At 38.3% G+C, this 10,937-nt stretch overlaps 1 protein-coding gene across 3 annotated transcripts in view; it reads right to left on the reverse strand.

Moving 5' to 3' along the window:
• The window catches only part of MAGED1 (MAGE family member D1), a 64,647-nt gene extending 54,213 nt beyond the window's left edge, over positions 1-10,434 (reverse strand). For 2 of the 3 annotated variants that reach the window (XM_078064373.1, XM_078064372.1), the window contains exon 1: positions 10,364-10,434. The gene's annotated coding sequence lies outside the window, so the exon portion shown is untranslated. The remainder of the gene's footprint in view (positions 1-10,363) is intronic. The other variant, XM_078064374.1, reaches the window with a different exon arrangement.
• Positions 10,435-10,937: the final 503 nt, after the last annotated feature.

Below are 10,937 nucleotides of genomic sequence, written 5' to 3' on the forward strand. Positions count from 1 at the left end.
AAGAGAAAATGGACTCAACTCTGAATACAATAAAGACAGCTGGGAATCTATAGCCAAGGAGTAGATTTGGGTGGGGATGGCGGGGGGGGGGGGGTGTCAGTGGACAGAAAATTAAGAGGAGACATCAAGAATAGGGGAATTCTTGGGGCGCCTGGGTGGCTCAGTCGTTAAGCGTCTGCCTTCAGCTCAGGTCATGATCCCAGCATCCTGGGATCGAGCCCCGCCTCAGGCTCCCTGCTCAGTGGGAGGCCTGCTTCTCCCTCTCCCACTCCCCCTGCTTGTGTTCCCTCTCTCGCTGTCTCTCTCTCTGTCTTAAAAAAAAAAAAGAATAGGGAAATTCTTGTTAAACAGAATTCTTGTTGAAGGCAGACCAGGATGATCACATATCAAGGTGGGGGGAGGGGGGAGGTCTCATTAAGTTGATTCAGCAGGATTCTTTCTAAACCTGGACTAGACAGGCCAAAGACAATGCCCAAAGATGATAATCTAGTTGAAAAGAGAGCTCCAAGGAGCATGACTCACATTTGGTCAAGGAGGGAGTGTTTGTTAGCCCTTTTCCACTCTTCAGCTGTCCTTGGGCAATGTTTCTTCACTGAAATATTCTCTATTTTAGACCTGTTGCAATGAGACAGCCCCTGGATATATATGTACATAAAGAACTATAGACATGCGACACTATGTACATGTGTATGCACACATCTATCTTATATACATATAATATATACTACATATATATTATACATATATATAAAATGTCATGTTACACTGTACTCTATGTTTGTGTATATATGTTATGTATTATAATAAATTATAATATATGTAATACACAACATGACTCTCCCATACACCACACACATATATATAGGGTGCAGTGTAACATGACATTGTCTCTCTCGTGGACCGCTACACCTCTCTCCTCCTTATCAGTCTCCTACTGTCCCACTCCCATCTGCCCATCCAGTGCATCATCAGTACATTACAAAGAGAACTGTATATCTCATCCACTTAGGACAAGTCCATTATTTCTTCCTCATAGGCTTCAGAGTGAAATCCTAGTTCTCTGACCTGACTTTTGGGGCTCTCAACATCCTAGCCCCTGTCTCCAGTTTCATTTCTCCTCCTCTACGTAAAACTAATGTTCCAGTTACAACCAACTACAAATATGCCTTTCTTTGAATATATCAAGATCCCTCCCCCACAATTCTTCCAGTTTCCTCTGACTTGAACACCTCATAGCTCTCTGACCTTCATACTTCCTCTATTCATACAATATCAAACATTATCTTTCTTTCCAAAGCATTTGCAGATGCCCCTTCTGTGCTCCCCTACAGCCTATCACTTACCCCCACTTGCTATACCCACCATAGTATTCATCATACTCTTTAGACAGTCTCATACCCCCACTCTAATGAATCTTCATCAAGAACAGGAAACCAGTCAAGTTTACCTTTACATCCTCTGTACCCAGCATAAGACCAGATACAAGGTAGTGTGGTCTATAAATTTTTACTGAATGACCACATAAACAAATGAAAGCCATGGTTAGCTTAATTTTCAATGGAATGCTGGTGGAGTCATTCACTTGCATTGAGGAAAAAGGCACAACAAAAGGTCATGTAGCATGACTAAGAAAACAATAATAATCCCCTGAGCACTCACATCTTGCTTTCTCAGTACCAATCCCTACTGAAGAAATATATGCCTCCTTGCAAAATGGCTGATTCCAGGACTGGGGCAGAGAATGTACATAATGAGCCTAAAATATCTTGTGTCAGAAAGCAAGGAAGGGCTAGATGGGTGATGGGTATTAAAGAGGGCACTGGTGATGTGATGAGCACTGGGTGTTGTATGTAAGTGATGAATCTCTGAATTCTACTCCAGAAACCAATATTGCACTATATGTTAACTAACTAAAATTTAAATTAAAAAAAAAGAAAGCAAGGATGTCAAGATCTAATGAGATCATGTAAAGGATACAGGAGCCAAAGAGAAAAGTCTAATTTCTAAGATGACACAGTTTGAGCATCAAAAATAAATCACAGTGGATACACACACTAAAATACATAAAAATCCATGAATTCCTAATCATATTAAAGAAAACAATGAAAGTCTCTAGGAAACCAAGCCCTTATTCTGACAAATGAAAAAAAGCATTCACCCTGACTTTCTTTTTATAAAATATATTTTGGGACCAAAAAAAGCTGATATTTTTTATAAAATAATTTCAGCTAATAAACGCAGAAGGATTGATAAAATTAGACCGCTCCTTTCCAACTACTACTGAAATAATGAATTTTTTTTAAAGATTTTATTTATTTGACAGAGAGAGACACAGCGAGAGAGGGAACACAAACAGGGGGAGTGGGAGAGGGAGAAGCAGGCCTCCCGCCGAGCACGGAGCCTGAGGCAGGGCTCGATCCCAGGACCCCTGGGATCATGACCTGAGCGGAAGGCAGATGCCCAACGACTGAGCCACCCAGGCGCCCCTGAAATAATGAATTTAGACAATTGTCTTCAATGGCTGCTAAAATCAACAGGAGAAAGGTTGGTTGGTAGGAGATGCTACAATGGAGAAATCAGGCTGACAAAACCTGAAAACACGAATCAACCCCAGAATCAGTTAAAAAGTTAAACCAGATATGATGAAATACAAAAGAAAGTGCATATCACTACCTACAACAATTTTTTCCCTTAAAAAATAATTGAAGGGGCGCCTGGGTGGCTCATTCAGTTAAGCGTCTGCCTTCGGCTCAGGTCATGATCCCAGCGTCCTGGGATCGAGTCCCACATCGGGCTCCTTGCTCAGCGGGGAGCCTGCTTCTCCTTCTGCCTGCCACTGCCCCTGCTGTGCTCTCTCTCTCTCTCTGACAAATAAATAAATAAAATCTTTAAAAAAATAATTGAAACTCAATCTAATCAATCCTCTAATTCTAAATGCCAGTGAACAGAAACATGCAGATGGGAAAACAAAATGAATACCACCTCAAGGAAGCAATCATCTAAATCCATTTGTTGATAGGATAAATGACTTAGTTTCTCTAATAAACCAATGGTCTTTAAAATGTGGGGGGTGACTACAGATGGTTAGGAAAAGAGACTTAAAAGAAAAATATCTAATGTCAATAGTGGCCCTTGTTTAGATATAGATTTAACAAAGCAACTATAAAAAGACATTTTTTTATTAATACTTTTTTTAAAGATTTATTTGAGAGAGAGAGCATGTACACACATGCGCACACATGCACGCGCGCGTGCACACACACACGGGGGGGGGGGGGAAGGGCTGAGGAAGAGGAAGAGAAAGAATGCTGAGCCCGACACAGGACCTGACATCACGACCCTGAGATCATGACCTGAGCCGAAATCAAGCATCAGTCAGATGCTTAACTGACTGAGCCACCCAGGTGCCCCTAAAAAGATATCTTTAAGACAATCATGGAAATCTGAATATGGACTGGGCATTAGATAATACAAGGAATTACTGTTAATCTTATTAAGTATAATGGCCTTGTGGTTACTTAATATAATGCACTTAAGAGTTAGAGATGTGGGGCGCCTGGGTGGCTCAGTTCGTTAAGCATTTCCCTTCAGCTCAGGTCATGATCCCAGCGGCCTTGGACTGAGCCCCGCATCAGGCTCCTTGCTTAGAGGGGAGTCTGCTTCTCCCTCCCCCTGCTCTTGAGCTCTTGCTTGCTCTCTCACTCTCTCTCCCTCTCAAATAAATTAATAAGATCTTAAAAAAAAAAGTCAGAGACCGATATGAGTTATTTACCTGTGTAATGACATAATGTCTGGGATTGCTTTAAAATACCCCAGTGAAAAAAGTGAGTGAGGAGAAAAGATCAAAGGAAATTGGCCAAATGGTATTAATTGTTGAAGCTGAGAAATGGATACATGCTTGTTTATTTTACTATCATCTACTTTAAATATATTGGAAAATTTCAGTAATAAATGAAAAAAGAAGCCAATGTCAGGGGTTGCAACTGGCTCCTTCCAAACTGGCAGTTTGAGCAACAGAAGAAATGATGACTGCAATGGATTGAAAAGTACTAAATATATAAATAGCCACAAGTTCAACACAATAGAGAAAAGGACAACAAAAAAATCTCAAAAAATATAAATATACTTTAATCTAAGTTGGGTGATGGTTTTAAAAACCAGCTATAAGACCTATATTTTGCATTTTATAATTAATAGGTCCCTCAGCAGGATTTCTTCCTCTCCCTACCTCTTTATTATTTGATTTTTACCTTTATTCTTTTGTATATGATATGATACAGTGATAAGAGCATGGGATTTCATATTATAGAACTATGCATTTGAATATGAACAGCCTTTGAAGCTTTATGATTGAAAAAGTTTCTTTTTTTTTTTAAGATTTTTATTTATTTATTTGACAGAGAGAGAGACAGCAAGAGAGGGAACACAAGCAGGGGGAGGGGGAGAGGGAGAAGCAGGCTTCCCGCCGAGCAGGGAGCCTGATGCGGGACTCGATCCCAGGACCCCGGGATCATGACCTGAGCTGAAGGCAGACGCTTAATGACTGAGCCACCCAGGCGCCCCTGAAAAAGTTTCTTAACCAAGTATTATTCCTTTCCTTTCCTATAAAATGGAAGAATATGTACATCTTTACTCCTTTTTGTTTTGATTAAATATGTATATATTACCTGATGAAAAATAGAACCTTAGTAAACACTGCTTGTCTTCTTTTTTTAAGAAACAAGAAATACCAGCTATAAAAGGCTCATTGGGGAAAAAAAGAAATTTGAAAATGGATTAGGTATTAGATGGTATTAGGAAATTATTCTTAATTTTTCTTGGTAACATAATGGTAATTAAATTACTTACAAAATGTCCCTAATATTCGGAGATGAACACTGAGATATTTAGAGGTAAAGTTCCATGATGCATGCTCCTGAATTGATCTATTAAGTGGTATCTCAATCAAAATGCCAAGAAGCATTTTTGTGAAAATTGACAAGCTGATTCTAAAATGCATATGGAAATGCAAAAGACCAAAAATAACTAGGCATTACTGAAGAAAAAGAACAAAACTGTAGGACTAAATGACTATATATAAGGTATATTATAAATGACATTAATTATGAAAGTGGTACTTATACAAGATTAGAGAAACAAACCAAATAGAATGGAATTCAGAAACGAACCCACATATATAATCTAGTCATTTGATTTATGAAAAATATGACTATACAAGGGAAAGAATGATCTTTTCAGTAAGTGATAATGGGTTGACTGAATGTCCATTTCTTTTTTTTTAAAGATTTATTTATTTATTTATTTATTTATTTATTTATTTATTTGAGAGAGGGAGCTCGAGCGGGGAGAGGGAGATGCAGACTTCCCGCTGAGCAGGGAGCCTGATGTGGGGCTCAACCCTAGGACCCTGGGATCATGACCTGAGCCAAAGGCAGACACTTAACTGACTGAGCCACCCAGGCACCCCTAAATGTCCATTTTGACATACAAAAGGGGGGGGCTTTACTCATACTGAAATCATACACAAAAGTCAATTCAAATATATTGTGAATACAAATGAAAGATTAAACAATAACATAACATAGAAAAATGTCTTCATGACTTTGAGAAAGGCAAAGATTTCTTAACAAAACAAGCACTAGCCATAAAGGGTAAAAACTATGAAACTGAACAATATTAAAATTGAGATATTCAGTTTATCCAAAGATACCTTTAAGAAATTGAGAATGCAAGTAACTGAGATTTGCAATAAATATATCTAACAAAATATCAACATTCTTAATATAAAAATATCTCCTACAAATCAGTAAGATAGTCCAGGAGAAAAAGTGGTCAAAGATTAAACAGGTATTTCATAAAAAGATATCCAGGCCTACAAACGTATGAACAGATGCACATTTATCATCAGATTTGCAAATTAAAACCACAATAAGATACCATTCATAACCACTAGAATGGCTTTTTTTTTTCCTTAAAAAGCAAAGACAGTAACAAGTGTTGACAATATTCTACAGCAAGTGGAACTCTTAAAGATTTATACTGAGAGTTTTATAGTACATGCACACCTCAGAGACATTGTGGATTTGGTTCCAGACCACCACAATAAAATGAATACCACAATAAAGCAAGTAAAATGAATTTTTTGGTTTCCCAGTACATATAAAAGTTATGTTTCCACTATACTGTAGTCTATTAAGTATGCAATAACATTGTCTAATAATGTATATACTGTAATTAAAAAATATTGCTAAAAAATGCTAACCATCATCTGAGCTTTTAGCAAGTCATCATTACTGATCACAGATCACCATTAACAAATATAATAATAATGAAAAAGCTTGAAATATTGCAAGAATTACCAAAATGTAACACAGAAACATCAAGTGTGCAAATGTTGGAAAAATGGTGTCGATGAACAATGAATCATGGAACACTACATCAAAAACTAATGATGTACTGTATGGGGACTAACATAACATAATAAAATTTAAAAAAATGGTGCTGATGGATTTGTTCCACTCAGGATAGCCACAAACCTTCAATTTGTAAAAAAACGGTATCTGCAAAGTGCAATAAAGCAGAATGCAGTAAAACGAGGTGTGTCTGTACAACCAATGCGGAAAACCAGTTGACATCTTCTACTAAAGCTAATCATATACATAATCTATAATTCAGCAATTCTACTCTTAGGTATACGCCCAACAGAAATGTGTGCATATATCACAAAGACATGTACTAGATTATTCACAGTATTATTTACAGGCCAAAAATGGAAGCAAAATGTCCATCTAATATGATATATTCACACAATGGAATACATAGCAATGAGAATGAAGGAATTACCACTGTACCCAATGATATGGATGAATCTCAAAAACAAAATCTTTTTTTTTTAAAGATTTTATTTATTTTTTGAGAGAGAGAGAGAGAGAGCACACACAGAGGGAGAGTGAGGAGAAGCAGACTCCCTGCTGAGCAGAGAGCCCAATGCGGGGCTCAATCCCAGGACCCTGAGATCAGGACCTGAGCCAAAGGCAGATGCTTAAGTGACTGAGCCACCCAGGTGCCCCTTAAAAACAAAATCTTAAGCCAGACAAGTCAGGCACACACAAAAAATATTACACTACCATATTTTTATAAAGTTCAAAAATAGGCAAAATTATTATACCGTGATAGAAGCCAGGACTGTGACTAATGGGAGCTTAGATGTGACTGATTGGGGATACATTCAAGGGACTTCAGATGCTAATCATGTTCTATTTCTTTTCTTTTTTTTTTCTTTTATTATGTTACGTTAATCACCACACATTACATCATTAGTTTTTGATGTAGTGTTCCATGATTCATTGTTGGCGTGTTCTATTTCTTAATTTGGATGCTGGTTACACAGGTGTTTACACTGTGAAAGTGCTTCGGGCCGTACACTTATGATACGTGCACCTTTCTGTGTGCATTTAAGTTTACTTAAAAATAATGCCTGCAAATCTCAAATGGTTCAGCCAAAATAGATCAGAAAATATATAAACAATTATACTTCAATTAAAAAAATGAATGGATGGATGGATGGATGGATGAGTGAGCAAGTGAGTGAGCAAGTGAGCTCATATGGCAAAAGTTAACAACTGCTGAACCTAGGTTCAGAGCATAAAAGTATTCATTGTACTCTTCTTTCAACTTATGCTTGTTAAATTAAAAAATGTTCAAGTAAAAAGAGTCACCATGCCTCTCAGCTCTATATTATTTATAACAAGTACCTGATATAATCTGACTTAAGAAAGGAAATTTTTTAAAATGTAATTTCTATACCCAGATTATGTTTTATAAAATAATAAAATACTCCATATATTTTCTATTTCTCATTAATAAACAGAGAAAGAGAGACAGACAGAAAGACAAAGAGAATCAGGCCAGGGCTGAGCGTTTCGCAGACCACACCTCCATGAACTCCACCAATAGTAGTTACTATCTACCTCTGAGTCTTGGTTTTATCATCAGTAAAATGATAATGATAATACTGACCTTAGAGGATGGTTTTGAACATTAAGGGACCAACTATATATATATATATATATTTTTTTTTTTTAAGATTTTATTTATTTATTTGACAGAGCGAGAGAGCACAAGCAGGGGGAATAGTTGAGGGAGAGGGAGAAGCAGGCTTCCCGCCAAGCAGGGAGCCCGATGTGGGGCTCGATCCCAGGACCCTGGGATCAGGACCTGAGCCGAAGGCAGACGTTTAACCATCTGAGCCACCCAGGCACCCCAGGGACCAACTATATTTAAAAGGTTGCCTGTACAGTCAGACCAAGTACTGAATTCTTCCAATTTAACATACCAAACATTTATGGGCAACATATCATGAACACACAGTGATAACGGCAGTGACAGAGGTAAGCAAACATGCAGTAGAATAGCACACAATGCACCACAGATAAACAGACTGAGGGAGAACTGAGGATGGATATAAAGATGTCTTCCTAGCGGGGCTAGTAACTGACAATATACCTAAATGACAGGAAGAAGCTAGCTAGGATAAAAAGAATATGGGAAATGTATGCACCTGGATCAGGTTATTTCAGTATGCAGAGTGCTGCATTAAAGCTATGCAGAAAAGTGACCACGGGAAAGGGGGGTGTGTGTAGGAAGCACAGTGAACAACAAATACAGAGACACCAACATAGATATATCCTGTTTTTCCTACTAATAGCTGTATAGTTTGTGCCCTCACTTCCTTTAGGTTCTGCCCAAATGTTGCCTTACCAGGGACTATTTAAAACAGCACATCCCCTCCCCATCACAACCTATTCGTATTTATTATATATTCATTTACTGTCTGTCTCTCAACTACAGCTTAATACATTTTTTATTTTCCACTGTTGTATCCTCAGGGCTTAACACTGTATGACACATAAAGTTATTCAATAAAAGTTCTTGGATGAATAAATGATGGTTGCACACTGGGTTGAAGCCGGGTGATATTTAAATGCTGTGTAATTATGACTTGAAGAGAGAACAGAGACACCAGCAATACCCTTCAAAAGAGTTCCTAAGTGTTTTAGTATCATGAAAATCTCTGCCTCATTTTTTCTAAAAGAACTGAAAGTTACACCTGGCCCAGAAAAAAAGAGTTACCTCTTATTTTGGCAAGTATAACAGTAGTTACAGGAGAAGAGGAATAAATTGCTTGTTCAAGGAGATCCTTGGTTAAATTCCTCTTTAGAGCCTGAAAAACCCTGAGCCTCATCTTAAGTTTAATGATCACGATGTCTCCTCTCTTGGGTAAATAATTGGAATAATAAATTGTGATTAACTAACGTTCTCACAAGACAAATTAAACCTGATGAATGCGACAGAAAAATACATTTTTGCACCAAATAGAGAATACTTGCAAAGTTCCCAGGAAAACTTGGTCTGAAAAATCTGCCAGCTTTCTTGTTCAATGTTGCTACCAGAGACCAGAAAAGGATTTGCATAATAAACATAACTCATATGAAAAAATAAATTTGTAATTGGATGTCATATCTGTCAACCATTTCTATTCCATGAGACGTTCTAAAGGAGATGGGAAAGCTTCCACCGTCAAGAGCTGACACCAGGTTACAGACAAAACCCACTTTGTTTGCCCCTTTAAAAAGTGGGGACTGCGTTCTATGCTAATTTTTTTTTAAATGTCATGAGTAGAGGGTTAAAATCAGTGCAGTTTCTGATGTATCATTTTGTTTAGAGTAAAAATAAAAATAATAATGATAATAATAATTATTATTATTATTTGAACAAGACCCTACGTCTCTTAGGGCTAAAATTTCTACCACTGCTTATTTTTATGAACAAAAACAACGCTGACCATGAAATTGAAGTCACACCTGGCTTTGGCAAGTACATAATTCAATTGCCTCTGCAGGAGGGGGACATGAGGGATCAGAAGCCTTGTGGGGCAGGGAGGGGAGTAAAGTATTGGAATCGAAGGAAAAGGAAGAGTGGGAGAAAGGGGTTGCAAAAGTTCTGAGGCTAAAAGGGGGCGGGGAACAAGGTGGGAGGTAAAAGACAGGAAAAGAATCTGTGGTAGAGGGAATGACCCAGGCTCAGAAAGATCAGGAAGAGGATCTGGCATAATGAGGAGAGGTGAAGAATGACTAGGGATAAAAGGACTACGAGAGAAAGGGGAGGGGATGACGGCCTGCCATCTTCAGAGTGGGGGAGAGAAGACAGGCGACCGGAACCTAAGCGTCAGAAACATCCTTCACACAACGTACTCCGGGAATGAAAACTTCTTTCCGCCCCATGTTGAAGCAAGGAGGAAAGCTCCCCCGGGGTGTTTGGGGACTCACTTGTGAAAATTATCAGTCTCTTTCTTTACACTCACCTTGCCGAAGAAAGCCGCGACGCAACGATGGCGTGACCGGAAGTGCTATTTTCCTTCGTTTGGCGGAAGCCTAGCTTCCTCCGCCACGCCCCCTTTACCAGGCAACTTCCTGTGCCTCTCTAGCAATCTCTTACAATACTTTATCGCTCTGGCTCTCTCACCCTATCAGAAGCTGGATAGTGATGTAAACAGGCCGGGAGAGGGAATCAGTAAGTTTTTACAAATCCTAGCTCTCCTCATCCCAAGAACTGCATTATTTCAGCCAAACCCCACGTATCCAAATTTGTCACCTCGCCTCCTTGATTTACCCTTTGAAATACCTTCCTAACCCTAGTCCCTTAACTCTTGGATGTCTACAGTTACGTATTTGTCATACTGATATACTGTTTTCTGGCATACCATGTTGGAAAAAATTTTCATTTTTTTTAGTGGCATACTTTGATTTCAAGATCTTAAAAAATCTGAAGTCTGAATCTTTTTGTCTCAGAATGGTATCCAAAGAGTTACATGCCATACTCAAATTTCCAAATAAATAAGGGAAACTCATCTAGAAAGCATTCTTGTATATGTATAT

The sequence above is a fragment of the Halichoerus grypus genome, chromosome X (genome assembly GCF_964656455.1).
Source record: "Halichoerus grypus chromosome X, mHalGry1.hap1.1, whole genome shotgun sequence".
NCBI classification, from domain to species: domain Eukaryota; kingdom Metazoa; phylum Chordata; class Mammalia; order Carnivora; family Phocidae; genus Halichoerus; species Halichoerus grypus.